We start from the raw sequence: 21,876 nt of genomic DNA on the forward strand, positions 1-21,876 counted from the left end.
TCGAGTTCGGCACCGGTGATCTCGAGTTCGGCACCGGTGATCTCGAGTTCGGCACCGGTGATCTCGAGTTCGGCACCGGTGATCTCGAGTTCGGCACCGGTGATCTCGACTTCGGCACCGGTGATCTCGAGTTCGGCACCGGTGATCTCGACTTCGGCACCGGTGATCTCGACTTCGGCACCGGTGATCTCGACTTCGGCACCGGTGATCTCGACTTCGGCACCGGTGATCTCGACTTCGGCACCGGTGATCTCGACTTCAGCACTGAGTTAGATGAGTCAGAGCTGCAAGAATTACTTTCAGTGGTCAACTTGGTTCTGAGAAGGCTATTCAACTCTGGTGTTTGGGTGCGCGAAACCTCCACTGACTATTTCATGAGTACAGAAGGTGCCGTGAAGTGGAAATACTGGAAAGCCTGGCCAGCAAAGAAGATTGGATCCCAAATGAAAAAAGATAACCATTTAGTGCCGCTGAAATTCAGGTATGTGCAGAGCTGGTGCAGAGTAGAAAATTAAATTTTTTGTTGCTAATAGCGTGCTTCTACCACACTACCTGAGCAACATGAGTGGGAAAAAGAAAGGTTGTGGTAGAAGAGGGAAAAGGCTTGGTTTTCAAGGTATACGTGGGATAGGTGGTAATTAGTGATGAGCAAGTGTATTTGTTACTATTCTCACGAATAGTAAGGTATTCGGGTTAATCGCTATTCGGCAAGTATTTATGAACTCGTCTCGCTATATTCGGTTGTCCCACCCTGCAGTCTTGGCGCCTTCTTTGCAGCAACAACATGCACGCACCAGGCAATTTTAACCACTATTTTGGCAGCGTCAGCTAGCTTGGCTTGTGCCATCAACATCTGAAAATCTGTCAACAAAACCCAAATTGCCAAAATAGCCTGCTGCTAAGGGACGTGGTGTTGTCCGTGGTGCGCAAGAAGCCATTCAGTCTGTGTCAGGTCAGAAGAAGCTTGATGCCTCCACTATGTTCCTGGAAAAAATTCCCAGTCTGCAACATAAAAGTGTGTGGAAGCCAGAAGAGCAACTGTCTTGGATAACAGACAAGGCCTCTACAGATTTGTCAAGCAGCAACAAATCTTCCACGATCACAGTCTACTGTGGATATACAGAAGGCTGGCCCATCTAATCTTGAAGCTGGTTCTCCTTCCTACCATCATTGTCAGTCACAGGGGACACATGACCCCAAGCTTAGCCATTCCGAGGATCTGCTTGGTACGTATCCTTTGGTTGGCTCTGGCCTATCACCGTGCAGCATTGAAGAGGGAAAAGAGGAGGTGGTGTGCGTTGATGCTCAAGTATTTGAGGACCTACGGCCAAAAGAAACCAACTTGGCGGAACGTCATTTACTGGTTGTCAGAACGACATTTACTGTCTCCAGAGGAGGAGGCTGATGTTGATGAGACACAGTTGCCATTAGGTCAGCCTACAATGTCAACTGGGAATGACGATGGGAATGACGATGGGAATGACGAGGAGATGGACGAGGAGATGGACGAGGAGATGGACGAGGAGGTGGTCGATGATGAGTCCACTGATCTGACCTGGACCGTTGGCATGCATAGACATGACAGCAACACAGAGGAAGATGGATATGTAGCACCAACACAGGCACCAAGGGATCGTGGTTTGTGCAGAGTGAGAATTGGATCAACTGTTCCAAAGAGCAGCCCCGCTGTGCGCCAAGTCAGGGCAAAAGAGCGTTCAGCTGCTGTGTGGAATTTTTTTTCTGAAAGTCCTACAGAGAAAAACATTGCAGTGTGTAGCATCTGCCAAACCAAGTTGAGCAAAGGCAACCTAAGCATCACCAGTATGCAAAACCACATGGCAGTCAAGCACCCCAGAAGGTGGGCGGATCACCAGGGTATCAAATCTGCGTCTGCGGGTCAAACCAATGCTGTGTCGTCTGGGCTATGTCCTTCAGAATCTGCTGTTCAGGAAGCAGGCGCTCGTACCTTCTGCCCACAAGCTGCGGTTGCTCACGCACAATAAACATCAACCACATCAATTTTTTTCTCCCAGCAAAGCGTCCAATTGTCCGTGCCAGAGAGCTTGGAAAGAAAGAGTAAATACCCAGCCACGCACCCACAGGCACAAATACTAAACTCGCAGATTGCCAAATGTTGCCGTTTAGGCTTGTGGGAACACAGTCTTTCCGTGATCTCTTGGCTGTAGCTGCCCCACAATGCAGTGTTCCCAGCTGCCACTATTTTGCCCGGTGTGCAGTCCCTGCGTTACACAACAACGTGTTGAACAATCTGAACCATGCTCTCACCAACGCCGTAACCGGGAAGGTCCCCCTCACAACAGACACCTGGACAAGTTGTTGTGGACAGGGACGATACATTTCTGTCACGGCACACTGGGTGAACCTGGTGGAGGGAGGGACAATGGCGCAAATGAATAACACACATCCTACCCATGCCAAGAATGGCCCAACTTCTGTCAGGGTTTCCGAACCCTTCATATTCCACTTCTTCTCTCCCCTCCTCCTGATCCTCTGCTGAATTACCCTCCCCATCACTGCTAAGCTGGGACCTGTGCAGCAGCATATCGGCAAAGCGGCAACACGCTCTGCTGAAGCTGATCTGTTTAGATCAGAAAGCACACACTGCAGCAGAGCTGTGGCAAGCTTTAAAACAACAGACCGATCAGTGGCTCTGCCCGCTGCACCTCCAACCCGGTCTGGTCGTCTGCGATAATGGGCGTAACCTGGTGGCGGCTTTAAAGGTCAGTAAGCTGGTACACGTCCCATGCATGGCTCACATGCTGAACCTAGTTGTTGAGAAATTTCTGAAAAACTTACCGCGACTTGCCATACCTACTTGAGAAGGTGCGTCGTATTAGCGCCCATTTACGCCATTCCTCTACTGCTTTTGCTGCTCTTACAGCGCTGCAAAAGCGCTCGAATTTGCCGAGTCACAGACTCATTTGCGACCTGCCCACACGGTGGAACTTCACCTATCATATGTTGGCGAGGATTAGTGAACAGCATAGGGTAGTAGCAAAATACCAGCTTCAGCATGCCCGTCAGACTGAAAGTCAGCCACCACTCAACTGTCGAGTTGGTGTGGATTGCTGACATTTGTGAGGTTCTTGAGAACTTTTGAGTACTGCACCAACCTCGTGAGTGGTTATCACGCTATCATCAGCGTAACCATCCCGTTGCTTTGTCTCTTGAAGCAATCACTGCAGAATCTTAAAGAAGAAACTTTGAGTGCCCAGCATGTTGGTATGTAGCCAGATTTTACCCAGCCCAACCAATATTCTGAGGAATCAATGGGTGATGAGGAGGAAGAGGACTTGTTTTTCTGTGCTACCGAGGGGACTCGTAATGCTACAGAGAGGACACCCAAGCTTTATGTCTGTCCAGTCTGGATGGGCTGGAGAGGAGGAGGCCAGTCAGAATGAGGAGAGGATGGGTAATATTTCTACTGTTGGGGACACAGAACATTTGCCTTTTTGCATCTTGACCCACATGGCACAGTTGATGTATAAGTGTCTGTGGCAAGACCCTCGCGTGATACACATTTTATTTAACAACCTATACTGGTTGGCCACCTTTCTCGATCCACGGCCACCTTTCTCGATCCACGGTACAAGGAGAAATTTTCTTCTCTCCTTTTAGAGTCACCAAAGAGTTTTACAATGGAATCGTTCAAGAAGAGCGTTGTAGATCAGTTGCTGAAAACATCACCCTCAGACAATGCTGGTGGCAGAGGTACCGGCTCTTTTCAACACCAAGGGGATAACAGGGACACTAACACCAGCTCCAACAGAGGTGGGGGAAAAATGTGCACAAATTGGGCAATTTTCAAAAAACCAGAACAACAGCAAGGGCTATCTGTGCCTGTAACAATGCCAAGGAGGGATAAGTTGCATAACATGGTCACGGGGTACTTAAGTGATCATACGTGCGTCCTTTCTGATGCTTCAGTTCCCTTTAATTATTAGGTGTCTAAGCTGAACACTTGGCCCGATCTCTTCTTATATGTCTTGGACGTGCTGGCCTGCCCGGCTGCTAGTGTGGTGTCTGAGCGTGTTTTCAGTTCTGCTGGGGGAATCATCACCGATAGGCCCACATGCCTCTCCAAGGAAAATGCAGACAGACTTATTCTAATTAAATTTAACAAGGACTGGATATCACCACAGTTTGTAATCCCTACAGATGACAGCAAGCCAATCTAAATTCACCAACAAGGACTGGATATCACCACAGTTTGTAATCCCTACAGATGACAGCAAGCCAATCTAAATTCACCAAAAAGGACTGGATATCTCCACAGTTTGTAATCCCTACAGATGACAGCAAGCCAATCTAAATTCACCAACAAGGACTGGACATCTCCACAGTTTGTAATCCCTACAGATGACAGCAAGCCAATCTAAATTTACCAAAAATACAGATTCATGCTACTGCTGTTAAAATCAACCCCCTTACCATAAAAAAAAGTTTCCTTCCTTTATTAACCATGACTCAGCCCAGAGGGCTAATTTTTAGAAACCCTATGCACATTATGCAGTGGACAAACCAGGACAGTATTCCTACTCCAGCCTAACTACCATTTGTGATTGGAGGCCCTTGTGATGATGGCTTCCTGCTTCAACCATGACTCTGCCCAGAGGGCTAATTTTTGGAAACCTTATGCACATTGTGCAGTGGACAAACCAGTCCAGGACAGTATTCCTACTCAAGCCTATTTTTTTTTTTTTAACATTATTCACATTTTATTAAGAGCCAGATAAAATCATTTGCAAATATAAGTCTAAGTTAAAATGTTTAATCTTCCTGAAACCACAAAAAGGAATTTATTTACATAAAGCAAAAAACTCACATAAAGGCCTTAAATTTATAGCCCCTGCCCAGCAGCTACAGGTAAAGAGAAATCTGCAAAATCCACAATATACTCATTTCACAAAAGACCTACACTAAAGAGCAAGTGTCTAACATTGCCATTTACTTCTTAAGGAGTAGAAACCGCATCTGCAATGGTCAAAAATACTGACAGCCGCCACACAGGAACTTATAACTTTTTTTTTTACCTGGGCTAGCAGGTTACCCGGTAGTCCAAATAAAAAAAATCCAGAACCGTCTGAGACTGCAGAGCATGAAATTACTATGCAGACCAAAAATTTGCTTCTACAGTGATGGAAAATTCAAGAAACTTAAATTACATAAACTGTGTCCCTATAAGAATTTTGAGAGTCCAGATGACAGATTCTAACGCATTGGAATATTGAGCTTAAATGTAGAGATCCCGGATATGAAGAAAGGTGTGTATGGAGGTCACAGACACCAATTTTTATGTCACAGAACAAAATAATTCACAACAAATATTACATGACACTGCAACAGGAAAACATCAAATCAGAACTGCTAAGTACAAATCAGCAGCTGAGGCATCCAGAGAATCGCAAAATTCCTTTCTTGGTTTATTTCAACTTTGCATAAAAAATATAACATTGTATCTAATTCTGTCATAGGAAATTGCACAAAAATAGTTTATCTGTAATTTGTCTTCAATCAGTAAAAACCTGATGTGTAAATGAGGACTCCGCTAGGTTATGAGAGCATCTTAGTGTGGTACAATGATTATTCACCAACAGTCAGGATCCATATCTGTGACGTAAAAAGACACAGTGATTCTAAGGCCCCAGGGACATAAATCAACAAATTAACAGGAATCCTGCAGAGCCAGAGGATTGAGAGATGAAAGAAACATAGCTAAAACATGAGTATATTAGGACGTTGGGCAAAAGGAAACGGTAAAGTGAAGGGCAACACTGTTTCAGGAATTAATGGGTCCTTTCTGCCATTTTATCAATGATTTCCAGTGCAATAATCCCCTCATCACAAAAAAAATCCATTCTCGTCCTTATTTTATCACCGAGAAAACCGGTTCATTTTATCGCCGAGAAAACCGGTTCTTGAAAGCTTTTATTGTTTTGGCCATCATGGGAGCGACCTTTTTCATTTGTGGTTTACGTGGATCATGTCCGGGCTGGACGACACTGCTTGGTATGGATCATGTCCGGGCTGGACAACACTGCTTGGTGTGGACACTGTACACCTAGTACTTGGTCTGTCAAATGAGCGGGTTCCTCAGATGGCACACTGCTATAACTGCTAGTGACTGGCATGAAGGGTTTAATTCTTGCTTTTTCACTGACAACTGCTGCTCTTGTTCCAAACTTTTCTTGCCTTCTACGCACATCACGTGGGGGTTTCACTTCCGTATTCACAAATGCCACATTGGCTTGTCCGACTTTAGGCTTGTTTGCATGTGAACAGCGGATATTCTGAGTTTGCATGACCAGCCTGTGCTCTCGAGCTTCGTGGAGACGGAGATAAAGCTCTCTCCAGCTCTCATACTCATCTGGAATCTCATTTCTGAAATTTCTTTGACAGTGATTTCTCCAGAGTTGATCTGAGTCCTCAATCAGTACATGATTACAATCTTCTTTCTGGTACAACTCCTCTGGTGTGCATTTCTGCAAAACTGGCTCAAGCATTGAATAAGGTACACCTCCTACCTCATAGATCGAGTCGATGTTGTTAGCTAGGACTAGGATGCACTGCTTGTAGAGGGACATCATCTTTGGCAAGTAAGCAGATTAAGACCCAGAATACACCTGCATCTTGAGTCCAGTAAATCCATTACCTTCATCCTCCTCTTGAGAGTACAGTGGATCTTTCCTTTTATGAAGCATGGAGGGAACAGTGTCAATAGACTGAAAAGCTCGATAATGTGACTGGATAGTTGGCCATGGTATATCAGGAAGAACAGGGAATTTGTCTACCTTGGACTCTTTATTTCCTTTTTTTCAGGCATTTGCTGTTTTGCTTTTCTCTTTACGATCTACTTTACTCTCACTCTGTTTCTTGTTGCTCTTTTCAGGTGTAGAAGTCTATGTAGATGTTGGCATTACAGTAGGTTTCTTCTTTGCCCAGTCACCACTACTTCTCTAAGAAAGCTGTGCCTGCGCTACACCAACATGTAGCAGACATCACCTGTTCCTTGACTAAATCTATGTCTGCCAGGGTGCATTTCACCACAGACACCTGGACAAGTAAGCATAGCCGGGGGCGTTACATCTCGCTGACTGGGCACTGGGTGACTCTGGTGGCTGTGGGGGCAGGCGGGGAAGGGGCTGCTCCTCAAGGCTTCCATAAGAAATCTTCTGCTTCTGCGTCCTTTACCTCCACTTGGACCTCCCCCTGCGCACCCAAAATCTGCCTTAATGAGACACGCATTCCAACAGTGCAGAGTGAATCAACGCCACCTCCGTACTGCACACCCAGGGCTCACCACAATCAGGCAGTGTTAAAATTAATATGACTTTGAGGACGCAGTCATACAACTGAAGAGTTGTGGGCAGCTCTCCAGGCTGAGTTTGAGCAATGGCTGTCTCCGCTGAACCTGGAGCCAGGGAAGGCCGTGTGTGGTAATGGTGCGAACGTGGTGGCGGCCCTACACTGAAGCAAGCTCACACAAGACTTTCATGGCTCACGTCCTTAACCTGGTGGTAAAGTGATTTCTCCACCACTAACCTGGCCTAGATGAGCTGGTGCAGAAAGCACGGATGTGGTGTGCTCACTTCCGCCGTTCGCATTCTTCATGTCTTTGACTTGCATTGATAGAGATCTTTGTCCATGCCAGTTAACAGTTTGATATGCAATGTGCCGACACGGTGGAATTCAACTCTGCACATGCTGCAGCGACTGTGGCAGCAGCAACGAGCCCTGACGCAGCATGTCACGTCGTGCAGCCTGGGCCAACACAGTACGAATATGGGGCATATGACGTTTACGGAGTGGGCACAGAATAAGGACCTCTGCACAGTTTTGAAATGGCTACTAAAGATGGTAAGCGCTCACGATGCCATCATCAGCATCACAATTCCGGTCATTTACATGCTGGAGCAGGCTTTGAATAGCCTGCAGCCGGAGGTGATGGTCCCAGAAGAAGAGGAGGATGCGGAAGGGATAAGAAAGTCTCAAAGAGTTCCAGTCTGTCGTTACACAGGCGGATGCCAAGGGAGGGTGGATTACTGCGATCGAGGGGGGCTGCTGATAGAAAACAAACTGTTAGTAAAGGTCAAAGAGCCGAGGAACAAGTGAAGGTGAAAGAGCCGAGGAACAAGTGAAGGTGAAAGAGCCGAGGAACAAGTAGAGGAGGAAGAGGTAATGGGCAAGTAACAGTCAGAAGATGAAGAGGATAATCAGGATCTACAACATGATCCCTGTATAGTTATGATTAGAAATAGTGCTGACTACTGGGTTGCTACTCTATTAGATCCACCTTATAAGAGTACATTTTGCCAGATGCTTCCCACTCTGAAAAGGGAACAACCACGAATGCTGGAGTATCGAAACATCCTTTTACACAACCTTAAAGAGAGGTTTTTCCCAAGACAGCAGTGAGGCACACAGTGTGCATCGCAGCTGTAGACTTTCAACCTCCGGTACGTCAATTCATCAACTCCAAAACTTAGGAGCAGCAGCAGTGTAAGTGGCAGAAGCAATTTCATTGAGTCCTTTCAAATATTTTTTTACACCAGCACAATAGAGTACAAGTCTGACACGTGGTGAACGACTGGAGAGGATGGTGCAGGAGTATCCAGAGCTCAATATCAATACCATCAGGGAGGGCTTGGACCTTTTTACATTTTGGTCTTCAAAAATGGATGAATGGCCTGAACTCGCCTGTCACGCCTTGGAGGTTTTATCATGACCGGCACTCAGCATTCTCTCAGAACGTGTCTTCAGCACTGCTGGTGGTGTCCTGACGGATAAGAGCAGCCGGCTGTCCCATCAAAGTGTTGAACGCCTAACTTTCATCAAGATGAACCAGTCATGGTTCTCCAAGGACTTTCGCACCCCAATAGCAGACTGTACAGACTAGGCAATGTTATAGTTTTTAGTGTGCTGCAATGATCTTGCGTAATTGCAGTCTGTGATATCTTTAGCGTGGCTTCTATACCTGCTGTTGCTGCAGGTGTTAACACAATTTTTTGGAAATGTGAACACTTTCCAAAAGAGGTGTCGGTCCTAACTATAATATTTCTGCTCGGGTGAAATTGATGCCACTTTGGTGGTGTCAGCCTTTAATTATTGGAAATGGGGAGACTCCAGGTGGGGTCTCCTTCATGTTTGTTGCCTGTAGCAGTAGGCCTCAAAGAACAAAAGGCCTCCAAGACCAGTAGGCCTCCCAGACCGGCAGGCCTCCACTTACTTTCAATCAACTACTCGTGTTACTATTCATAAACTTTTGTACCAATACTGATATATGAAGCTGATTTTTCTGCCATCTGAGTGTGGCTGAGCATAAAAGAAAGTAGAGCGGTTGAATGTGGTATCAGGACTCCCAGCACAGCAGACCTACACCGATCCCTCACCCACCTTGTCTAAATTTGAAGTTCAATTCAAAGCTGTAAATGCTGACCCAGACCCTGAAACCTCATGCATGGCCCACGGTTGTTTGCTGCTGTGCCATTATAAAATTTGAACTGTGGGTCAATTGAGGCCACTTTCCTGGTTTCTATCCCTAATTTGATGCGTTTTGAAGGTGTTCTGTATGCGTTTGGTTTTGCCCCTTATGGCGTTCGGCTATGTTCGGCGAATAATCGATGAATAAAGCGGCAAATATTGCAAATTTGACAGTTGGAATATTGAAATATTCGCTCATCCCTACTCAACTTTACATACAGGTGCTTCTCACAAAATTAGAATATCAAAAATTTTATTTATTTCAGCTCTTCAATAGAAAAAGTGAAACTCACTTTATATATTCATTACAAACTCTCTATTTCAAGTGTTTATTTATCTCACTTATATAGCGCCATTAAATCTACAGCGCTTTACAGAAATCATGGGCACTGTACTCATTGGGGCTCACAATCTAAATTCCCTATCAGTATGTCTTTGGAGTGTGGGAGGAAACCGGAGAACCAGGAGGAAACCCAAGCAAACACGGGGAGTACATACAAACTCCTTGCAGATGTTGTCCTTAGTGGGATTTGAACCCAGGACCCCAGAGCTGCAAGGCAGTGTGTATGTGTATATATAGAGCTGCAAGGCAGTGTGTATGTGTGTATATATATATATATATATATATATATATATATATATATATATATATATATATATACAGTACAGACCAAAAGTTTGGACACACCTTCTCATTTAAAGATTTTTCTGTATTTTCATGGCTATGAAAATTGTACATTCACACTGAAGGCATCAAAACTATGAATTAACACATGTGGAATTATATACTTAACAAAAAAGTGTGAAACAACTGAAAATATGTCTTATATTCTAGGTTCTTCAAAGTAGCCACCTTTTGCTTTGATGACTGCTTTGCACACTCTTGGCATTCTCTTGATGAGCTTCAAGAGGTAGTCACCAGAAATGGTTTTCTCTTCACAGGTGTGCCCTGTCAGGTTTAATAAGTGGGATTTCCCGCTTTATAAATGGGGTTGGGACCATCAGTTGTGTTGTGCAGAAGTCCGGTGGATACACAGCTGATAGTCCTACTGAATAGACTATTAGAATTTGTATTATGGCAAGAAAAAAGCAGCTAAGTAAAGAAAAACGAGTGGCCATCATTACTTTAAGAAATGAAGGTCAGTCAGTCCGAAAAATTGGGCAAACTTTGAAAGTGTCCCCAAGTGCAGTTGCAAAAACCATCAAGCGCTACAAAGAAACTGGCTCACATGAGGACCGCCCCAGGAAAGGAAGACCAAGAGTCACCTCTGCTTCTGAGAATAAGTTTATCCGAGTCACCAGCCTCAGAAATCGCAGGTTAACAGCAGCTCAGATTAGAGACCAGGTCAATGCCACACAGAGTTCTAGCAGCAGACACATCTCTACAACAACTGTTAAGAGGAGACTTTGTGCAGCAGGCCTTCATGGTAGAATAGCTGCTAGGAAACCACTGCTAAGGACAGGCAACAAGCAGAAGAGACTTGTTTGGGCTAAAGAACACAAGGAATGGACATTAGACCAGTGGAAATCTGTGCTTTGGTCTGATGAGTCCAAATTTGAGATCTTTGGTTCCAACCACCGTGTCTTTGTGCGACGCAGAAAAGGTGAACGGATGAACTCTACATGCCTGGTTCCCACCGTGAAGCATGGAGGAGGAGGTGTGATGGTGTGGGGGTGCTTTGCTGGTGACACTGTTGGGGATTTATTCAAAATTGAAGGCATACTGAACCAGTATGTCTACCACAGCATCTTACAGCGGCATGCTATTCCATCTGGTTTGCGTTTAGTTGGACCATCATTTATTTTTCAACAGGACAATGACCCCAAACACACCTCCAGGCTGTGTAAGGGCTATTTGACCAAGAAGGAGAATGATGGGATGCTACGCCAGATGACCTGGCCTCCACAGTCACCAGACCTGAACCCAATCGAGATGGTTTGGGGTGAGCTGGACCGCAGAGTGAAGGCAAAAGGGCCAACAAGTGCTAAGCATCTCTGTGAACTCCTTCAAGATTGTTGGAAGACCATTTCCGGTGACTACCTCTTGAAGCTCATCAAGAGAATGCCAAGAGTGTGCAAAGCAGTCATCAAAGCAAAAGGTGGCTACTTTGAAGAACCTAGAATATAAGACATATTATCAGTTGTTTCACCCTTTTTTGTTAAGTATATAATTCCACATGTGTTAATTCATAGTTTTGATGCCTTCAGTGTGAATGTACAATTTTCATAGTCATGAAAATACAGAAAAATCTTTAAATGAGAAGGCGTGTCCAAACTTTTGGTCTGTACTGTATATATACAGTATATATATATACAGTACAGACCAAAAGTTTGGACACGCCTTCTCATTTAAAGATTTTTCTGTATTTTCATGTCTATGAATATTGTACATTCACACTGAAGGCATCAAAACGATGAATTACCACATGTGGAATTATATACTTAACAAAAAAGTGTGAAACAACTGAAAATATGTCTTATATTCTAGGTTCTTCAAAGTAGCCACCTTTTGCTATGATGACTGCTTTGCACACTCTTGGCATTCTCTTGATGAGCTTCAAGAGGTAGTCACCGGAAATGGTTTTAACTTCACAGGTGTGCCCTGTCAGGTTTAATGTGGGATTTCTTGCCTTATAAATGGGATTGGGACCATCAGTTGTGTTGTGCAGAAGTCAGGTGGATACACAGCTGATAGTCCTACTGAATAGACTGTTAGAATTTGTATTATGGCAAGAAAAAAGCAGCTAAGTAAAGAAAAACGAGTGGCCATCATTACTTTAAGAAATTAAGGTCAGTCAGTGCGAAAAATTGGGAAAACTTTGAAAGTGTCCCCAAGTGCAGTTGCAAAAACCATCAAGCGCTACAAAGAAACTGGCTCACATGAGGACCGCCAAAAGAAAGGAAGACCAAGAGTCACCTCTGATTCTGAGGAGGAGAACTGTGTGGGTACTGTGACTGTATTTTACCACCTTAAAATGCCGTTATATGCTACTTGCATTGTACCTGTAATCCTACTTGTGTTCAAGGCCGCGCAGGCAAAGTAAACTGGACTGTGTTGTTTTTAAAGAACTGTCTAGTCTCTTATTGAAGGCTCAGAATTACTGTTCCTAGAGGAACAGAGTATGACAGTGAGTAGAGACCAATTTCCTGTAGAGGGACAGGGTGAAGAAGAAAACATAGCATCTTTTGCCACTGACTACCACCGTGCCCCCGTTACAATGACCTGAATACGCTTCGAAGCCATTTTTACGTTTTTGCATTTTAACGATAATGCACAGTGTCCACCCAGAAATGACCCCAACTTTGAGCAACTTTTCATAGTTAGACCGATCATTGATCACTTCAGCATCAACAACACATTTCCTGAGGTTTACTTTCCCCAAAGGGTCATCTGAGTAGATCAGACCCTAACCCATTTAATGGGGAAGCTTAGGCTGAGTGCACACGGTGCATTTTTTCCTAGCGGAATTGGGCCAAAAATGCTAGGGAATTCTTCTGCCAGCTAAGTAAATGAAAATCCTGAAATGCTTTGCACATGATCGGGAATGTTTTTATCAGGATTTGCTGAGCATTTAGATCTGCAGAATGTCAATGTTCTGTGCGCTTTTTCCGCATTTTCCACCCACTGACTTCAATTGAGTCAGTCAAATCCACAGCAAAAATGATTACGGATTTGCTGCGTTTTTGGCCCCAAGAACGCAGCAATTGGTCAAATGCAGTGATGTCAGCAGGAGGAAAAGGAAACTCCACTATTATGTGTAGAGTGGATGGAGAAAAGTGAACATCGTGGCAGCATGGCGACTGCTGTGGAATGGTATCGTCGCATGGGGATCAATGTTCGCAGATTAATTGAGCTGGTAAGTGTGAGAGTGTATAAAAACACCCATGCGACAAATGGCCATAGTTGCAGTCAAGACGTCGGCTGATGAGATTGGGAGAAGTAACAGAATTTGCGCTTTAAACATGAAGTTCCATTTCTGGGGCAGCTGAGGGCTGGTATTGTTAGCCTGGGAAACTAAGCATGGCCCTTCCAAAGCTAAAAAGAGGTGTGTGTGTGTGTGTGTGTTTACACACACACCTATATTTGTGTGTGTGTGTTTACACACACGCCTGTATTTCTGTGTGTATATTATATATATCTTAACTGCAGCGTGAACAATGTGACTACAGGTCCTAGATGCGGCCACAATCCGACATGTTAAGAAGGAGACACAGTCCTGGGGAAGAAGGGCTCAGCAACAACGCTTCCGGTCGCAGCACTCCACTGTTTAACATCACCCCAGACGGGGACACAGGCAGATTCGGAAGGACGCACCACGAAGGACGCACCAGTAACGTTTCCACCTTGCCATAGAACCCTGCCATAGTTACTTCTGTAGAATGGAGCCTGGAGGACTGCTAACAAAATTCCTTGAACAGTGTGTTTTACTCATCTCAATACTTGAACCAAAGATGCTGTACATACCTAGTACAAACTGAACTCCGTTAGTCTCCCTGCGGTGGATCAGGGGATACTCTATCGATCTATTGATCCCTGAATCCAACATTACTCCCGTTATTTCACATTGCGGGGACAGGTCACTTTGCACTGTTGGGCTGCAATATATGTCCTATATACTGTATGTGTTAGCACAGTAGTATACACTGATATCTTCCATTAGAAGTTTTTTATAAAATTTTGGATATTTTCACAAATGAAAGCAAATATTCAACTAAATGTACTACTGCTATAAAATACATGTCAACAAAAAATAGAAAAAACAATCTCAGAATCACTGGGATATGTTGTAGTCTCTTAGAGTTATTACTACATAAAGTGACGCTGATCAGAATTGAAAAATTCAGTCAAGGGTTAAAACAATGAACACATTTTCACACAATCACTACAAGGCACCAATAGCTGTAAAATATGTCAGATGCAACTAGAATCTAACACTTCAGTTCTCATTTTAAGATACTATAGGTTGAACAAAAAATCATTTAAATTTACGATTGAGGAAAGAAAAAAAAAGAAATCTCCATGTCTGTTCACTGTGGAAGCTACAAGTCTATGACCCAGCGACAACTCAGTTATGAGAAGAAAATGGTAAGGGTCTTCCCAAAAAGAAGTAAAACTCCAACAATGATTAACATTAATTATACACAGCAGTTCTAGCTATAAATAATGGAGGGAACCATCAGAGGACCTGAAAACCACAGAAGTCGCTTCATTTACTACAGAAAGGTAAGAAATAAGTCATCAAACTTTCTGATAAGGGAGCAATGTGGTATTAATGGAAATTGGCCTTTGAAACCGCACAATTTATTCACTTATTGAAAAGCTTTAGGAAAATCTTTAGACAAAAGTTATACATATATATAATAAAAAAAAACAAGATTTAGATTAATCAGGTTCTCCAACTAATGTTTTGGATATGGAAGTATTGTACTTTGGAGTGTTCGGTATCTGCACCAAAGGCATTTTTCTCAGGCCGATGTGCCTCATGATATTTATTGTAGTTGGAGATAAAATCTTCCAGATGTGGATAGAAAATTGTTAAATTGATTTAACCACAGACGGCCAAGCATCTGACTCCAGAGCGCTGCTTTGAATTTTGACGGCACAATTGAGTTTATCCAGTAGCCCCCGATCAGCTAAAACCTGAAGCAGGTGATGGTGCGATGATTAAAGCTTCCTTCACCCTCCATAATCTCATTTTAAAACAAAGAATCAATTGTTCCTTGGACCCTGATTTGCAGAGTATGGATGAATTATAGATCAACCAAGGCTGCTGCCAGATGAGGAACAATTTTGCAAAAAAAAAAGTGAAATGTTTAAATTTTTGTGAAATAAAACTTGTGTGGTAAGCTTCACTACTGCCTGATTTGGGGCTGCAAATAAATCTCAAACTCCATAGAATATATTGTATCAGGATTAAAAAAACAAAAACGAAGATAAAGGATCTGTTTTTTTCCCGATGTCTGTTCTGTAGGTAACCGAGTCAGTAAGGGTCATAACCGCAAAGTACATTCATCAGCTAGCTTATGCTGTTATATCTGGAGAGATGAGAAATAATGACCTAGTTACTGCAACCATAGCATCAAATCTAAGAGGTGCAACTTCTGAGGTGTTTTGTCCAGTAATTATAGCAGTAAAGGACCAATATTTGTGGACGGCACTATTGATGTGTGATGCTGCTCTGCTTTCAGATGTCCTAGGTGATGAACTGAAACAAGGCTTCCTGATCTCTTTCCTCTTTGGGTCGATATCTGGGCTTGCAGGGGTGATAACCAGCTTTTCCAAGCAGCACGGGATTTTCATTACGCAGGTGCCCCTCACTATGGAGCATTGAGTCCTTTTCGGGAAGACTAATTATGCAAAGGATGTAATAGCTTGCATCAGCTATGACACCACAAGGCAGAGCGATGAGTTCATCATCCAAGAACAAGCTATTTAGTCTAGTGAACTCCTTCCCCGAGACTGCTTACGCAACAAGTATCGACTCATATTGATTGCGTCTAAAGCAGTTACATCACAATCTAAGTGTGTAGACGGTGCTCACAAGAGGATGACATCTTTGTTCACTTCTTTGCCTATTTTGCAAAACTGGTTCCTTACAGATAAAGCTGCAGAGATAATTGCAAAAAATACAAGGTCTTATATCGGTTTGAAGTGCGATTGCCGACCTTGCGGTTGCAAACGAAGACATTCGATGCAGCTCTATAGGGGTCACATCTTCTGTAGCTCATGATGGCACTTACTTGAAGATGGCTGAGCTAACAGGATTCCAAATGGTTTGTCAATGAACAATTGTCGAAAGCAAGTAGTTCACTTCACTCGGTTAATGAAAGCTTACAGTCTATTGGGTGAGGAGGCCCCTTACATCAAATTCCTTGGGAACTCATCTGCAAGCAAGTTTAACCCCCAGTTTTGAATTCTTACATGCTTATGCGTGAGTTATGCATTTGTGGTAACGCCCTCAATGTCAGGATATGTTGAAGATGTGCATTCTAGTGACCACATCTACAAGTTGGGCTCTGAAATGGCCACACAGACGATAGGCGCTAGAAACCCAGCATTTGGAGCTGAATTGGGCATATCACAAGCTCACATAACTGCCTTTGGTGAGGTCCATAAACAGGTCTCGATGCAACTCACCCCCAGGGGACCCAAGTCCCATACCATGGCATTTTCGCCTGAGGTCAGTCGAGCATCAACCTACCACCTTTTATTTTTGTCTTTTGGTTTGATGGACCCAACACGGGAGGATTAATCTCATGTTGATCCATGATTGCACTGACTTGTTTACATAATCATGCACATTTGATAATAGTAATCTCACGGATGAGATTTTTGAGTGTCTTTATATTTACTTGAAGTTAAATGTTCGACCAAAGTTGAGGTATATCTGTTTTATGCCTTATGAGGCAGCCAAGTCGTTTGTTTGCCTTACATGTTTTATAACAGTTTAAAAAATATATAACATTTTTTAAAAGAACAATGACTTCTCTCCTGTGTGAATTCTCTGACCTTTTACCAACTGTAACCCCAGATATCATTAAGAATAAGGTGGAGCCTCAGACACTAATTAGTGAAGAGTCGCTCTATGCACTTAAAATCAAGAAATTGGATCAAACCTGAGATTTCCAGGTAGCTATAAGTATGAAGATGTAAACTACAACTGTTGATAAAGTGAACTGTACAAATTAATAGCACAAATTCAAAGACTAAAAATCCAGTAGATTTGTCTGTGCAGCATTGTTATGACAGAGGCTGGAGCTGCTGCCACCAAATGTGATTACATTTATTAGTGATGAGTGCGGGTGCTCACTACTGCTTGGTACTCGCACTAGCATCTTACTGGTTGACATGTTCGGTGCGTATTTCCAGGATGTTCAGGCGGGAGCTCGGGTCCCCGCCCTGCATGTTTGGCACTCTTCAGAGAGGCAATGAACATGCATGGATTACTTGCCACACACTGTAATGCCGCAGCCATGGTGGTTGTGGCATCGTCATCAGGTCTATATCAGACCTGGTGACGGTAGACTCGTCACAGTCTAACCTTCAGAAAGGCAGAGTTGGGAGAGATGCTGCTGTGTGAGGGACAGAATTGGCGGTGTAATAGTTAGATATAGGTATTCTACATTAAGAAACATCCATCTGAACTAACAGTCCTGCTGAGAACTAATCCAGCGGCATACATTCCGTGGTGACAGCAGGAATTAGGCAGGGTTTATGGCAGTGTATACAGTACAAGAGGGTCCATTGCACGTTCTGTCTGCTCTTGCTGTTACAGATATCCGTAGACAAAGCCCCAGATAATTTTTTTATTATCTTAATCCTGATTATTTTTTCAAAAAAAGTAAGAGAGTTCAACATTTTACTGTTCTGTTTGCTTTTTAGCAGTCAGAAGCTGGAAGCACTGCAGCACTGCCTCGGTCAAGCGGCAACATATGCTTAGGTGACAAACTGCACACTGCTGAAGAGTTGTGGACAGCTCTGAAAGAGCAGGCTGATCTGTGGCTGACACCGCTGAACCTACAGCCAGGCATGGTCGTGTGTGACAATGGCCGGAACCTGGTGGCGGCTCTGAAGCGAGGCGAGATCACACATGTACCATGCCTGGCCCATGTGCTCAACCTAGTGGTTCAGCAGTTTCTCAAAACCTACCCGGATCTGCCTGAGCTGCTTGTCAAAGCAAGTCGCGCTTGTGCCCATTTTCGAAAGTCACCTACAGCTTCCTCCGCCCTCGCCATGCTTCAGCAGGATTTGTAGCTTCCAGCTCACGGACTGGTGTGCGATGTCCCCATGCTTTGGAACTCAAGGTTGCATATGTTGGAAAGGATATGTGAGCAGCACAGGGCAGTTGTTGATTAACAGCTTCAAAACATCTGTTGGTATTCAGGTCAGCCTCCACACATAAGATCTCAGGAGTGGGCATGGATGTCAGACATTTGTGCCGTCCTCCAAAACTTTGAGGACTCCACCAAGATGGTGAGCAGCTCTGACGCCATAATTAACGTCACCATCCCGCATCACTGTTTTCTGAAATGATCGCTGCTCACAATTAAAGAGGAGGCATTGCAGGAGGAGGCATTGCAAGAGGAGAAATTAATGTCACCATCCCGCATCACTGTTTTCTGAAATGATCGCTGCTCACAATTAAAGAGGAGGCACTGCAGGAGGAGGCATTGCAAGAGGAGGCATTGCAAGAGGAGGCATTGCAGGAGGAGGCATTGCAAGAGGAGGCATTGCAAGAGGAGGCATTGCAAGAGGAGGCATTGCAAGAGGAGGCATTGCAAGAGGAGGCATTGCAAGAGGAGGCATTGCAAGAGGAGGCATTGCAAGAGGAGGCATTGCAGGAGGCACTGCAGGAGGAGGCACTGCAGGAGGAGGCACTGCAGGAGGAGGCACTGCAGGAGGAGGCACTGCAGGAGGAGGCACTGCAGGAGGAGGCACTGCAGGAGGAGGCACTGCAGGAGGAGGCACTGCAGGAGGAGGCATTGCAGGAGGAGGCATTGCAAGAGGAGTAATTAATGTCACCATCCCGCATCACTGTTTTCTGAAATGATCGCTGCTCACAATTAAAGAGGAGGCATTGCAGGAGGAGGCATTGCAGGCGGAGCTCAATGAGATGGAGCAAGGAACCATATAGGGTCATTACACACAGCCCAGCCTCATCTTATCCCAACGTGGATTGGGTGACACTAAGGAAGAGGAGGAAGAAGAACTAGAGCTAGTTTCCTGCGCTATAGACGGTACTACCTGCACAACTGTCATACTGTCTGTTCAGCTGGATGGCCTAAGGAGAGGGAGGAGGAGGAGAGCATGGTCAGTCATCCTCTTGGTGAGGACAAGGAAGTCTTGCCTGTTAGCAGTCTGGCACACGTGGCTGACTTTGCTGTGCTGCCTTTCCCGTGACCCTCACGTTGTCCAAATTTTGGGTGACAGTCATTACTGGTTGGTGACACTTCTAGACCCACACTACAAGGAGAACTTTCTGTCTCTCATTCCCGCTGCGGACAGGTTTAGTAAAATATTGCAGTACCAGAAGGCTTTTGTTGCGGAATTATTAAAAAAATCCCATTTAAAAACGCTAGCGGCAGAGGCCACAGTTCGTTGGACAACCAAGGAGTAAAAGTAAGAGACGAACACCAAGGAGTAAAAGCGAGAGAGACAAATATGATCCAGCAAAGGCAGGGGAACTCTCTCAAAGGTCACAAGGAGGGATAATTTTACGAAGATGCTGAAGGAGTACCTTGCCGACCGTACCAACGTAATCCGTGATTCCTTTGTGCCTTATAATTAATGAGTATTCAAGCTGGACGCGTGACATGAACTGGCTCTCTAAACCTTGGAGGCCCTGTCGCTAGTGTTTTGTCAGAGTGGGTTTTTATTGCCGCTGGGGGAATTATAACTGATAGGCGCATCGGCCCGTCAACTGAAAAGGGCTAGATTGGGCCAGACCTCTTAACACCACCGAATGGTAGCAGCGTAAAAGTCAAATCCAGTTGGGGTGTCTATTCCAATGCACCTCTTCACACACAGACATGGGTATACGCTTCCTGATTTTGTCTATTTTCTGTTGTCTACCTCCTTCTCATGCTCCACCACCATATCACCAGGGTGACGGTGATGCAACACCCACATAATTTTTTTTAAGGGTGTTTATGGTGCTCGTAGGAGATGTTTGTTATACAGTATATTCATGTATAGACCCAGGGGTAAATGCTTTTAAGCCCATGCACTCAGTGCACCGGCATTACAAGTACAGGAGACCCGCTTTCTTCATGAGGCCCTCCTCTATATCTCCTTAAATGGGCATTGGAGTGCGTTTCATTTTTTGGCAGCCCTTGCATTCACTGCATGGGCATTACCACTATAAGAGAGCCACTCCATTATAATGGGAACATTCTTTTTTATGAGACCCTCTTTTATGACCCTTCAAAGGGGTATTGGGATGCGTCCAAATTTTTGGCAGCCCTTGCATTCACTGCATAGGCAATAACAGTATGGGAGACCCATTTCCTAATAATGGGAGCAATTTTTTCATGAGTCCCTCCTCTACATCTCTTCCAAGAGGCATTGGAGTACCTCTAAATTTTTGGCAGCAGTTGCAGTCACTGCATAGGCAATAACAGTATAGGAGATTCGCCCCATTATAATAGGAACATTTTGTTAATGAGACCTACCTCTATGTGTCTTTAAATTGGTATTGGGTTATTTCCAAAATGTAGGCAGCAACAGTAGAAACAGCATACGCAATAACTGTATAGCAGAACCACTCCTTTTTAATGTGAACATGCTGTTACGAATGCCCTCCTCTAGGTGTCTTTATATTGGTTTTGGGTTTTTTCCTACATTTAGGCAGCCGTTGCAGTCACTGCATACGTAAAAAGACATTTTTTGCTCAGTCTCTCTTGCAACATACTGTAACCTTCAGTGCAGACTCGTACACAGATCTGATATAATTTTCTTAAAAGATTAGGACTTGGAGGACACTGGAACATATGTCCTTGCCCGCTTGCCGTCCTCCTCTGCTAACTGACTAGATTTATGTACTGCAGCGTTACCCAAGCCAACAATACCCAACTTTAAGTGATTGGATTGTACACACTCATTAAGAATGACAAAGATGTCAGAATTTGATTTGTCCAATTGCGTTTCATACCTTAATCGACTGAAGTGAAAGGGAGAATATCTTCGAGTTCTAACTTTTCTTATAGTCCTTGAATAGGTAACCGGTTCATCCCATATGTGCTTGAGTGTCTGCTGTCAGGTCTCCTAAAGTCTGTCCTGCGGCATGGGCAACATTGAGTGGTAAGCAGAGGATTTCTACACTTCAATGTAGAATGTGAACAGCTAGGAATCCTCCTGGAGTCGGACATAGTCTGAAAACGAGGTCCATATATGTACTTTTCTTTCAACGACTTTCGCAAAATCTCCTCTAAATTACAAGTAAACCTTACATTTTCCATGTCAAGAGTGTTCTGAGTAAGATCATCTGACAATGTTCTGTTACCAGAGAGGACGAGGTCCAAGTCAGACCCAGAAATTTCTGCAGATTGTTCTTGTAGCACATTCAGGGTAATATTTCTAATTACAGTAACATTACCATGATTTTTCTTGCTGTTGTATTCAAGATCCTTTTGATGCCGTAACATTTTCATCAGCTTCATATAGACCACTATTTGAACCAGAGTGCTTTCTAAAGGACTTTTTTGTCCTATTTGCAGGAGTCAGTTCATGAAGATGTCTCAATTCCTCTGATAATCTGGGAGGCTCAGATTATATGTTCCTGGAAATCTTGGTTCTGTATATAAACGTGTATTCACTATCGTCATGAGACGTTTCAGACCAGCGATCATACTGTTCTTTACTTATACTTCCTGTAT

General features: G+C 44.1%; 1 pseudogene; it reads right to left on the minus strand.

The window, feature by feature from the left end:
- Positions 1 to 5,917: 5,917 nt before the first annotated feature.
- LOC141264718 (elongin-A-like) lies at positions 5,918 to 21,660 on the minus strand (annotated as a pseudogene).
- Between the last annotated feature and the right edge of the window lie 216 nt (positions 21,661 to 21,876).

The sequence above is a fragment of the Phyllobates terribilis genome, unplaced genomic scaffold, assembly GCF_046119375.1.
Source record: "Phyllobates terribilis strain yellow unplaced genomic scaffold, ASM4611937v1 Scaffold_4__5_contigs__length_816908805, whole genome shotgun sequence".
Classification (NCBI taxonomy): Eukaryota; Metazoa; Chordata; class Amphibia; order Anura; family Dendrobatidae; genus Phyllobates; species Phyllobates terribilis.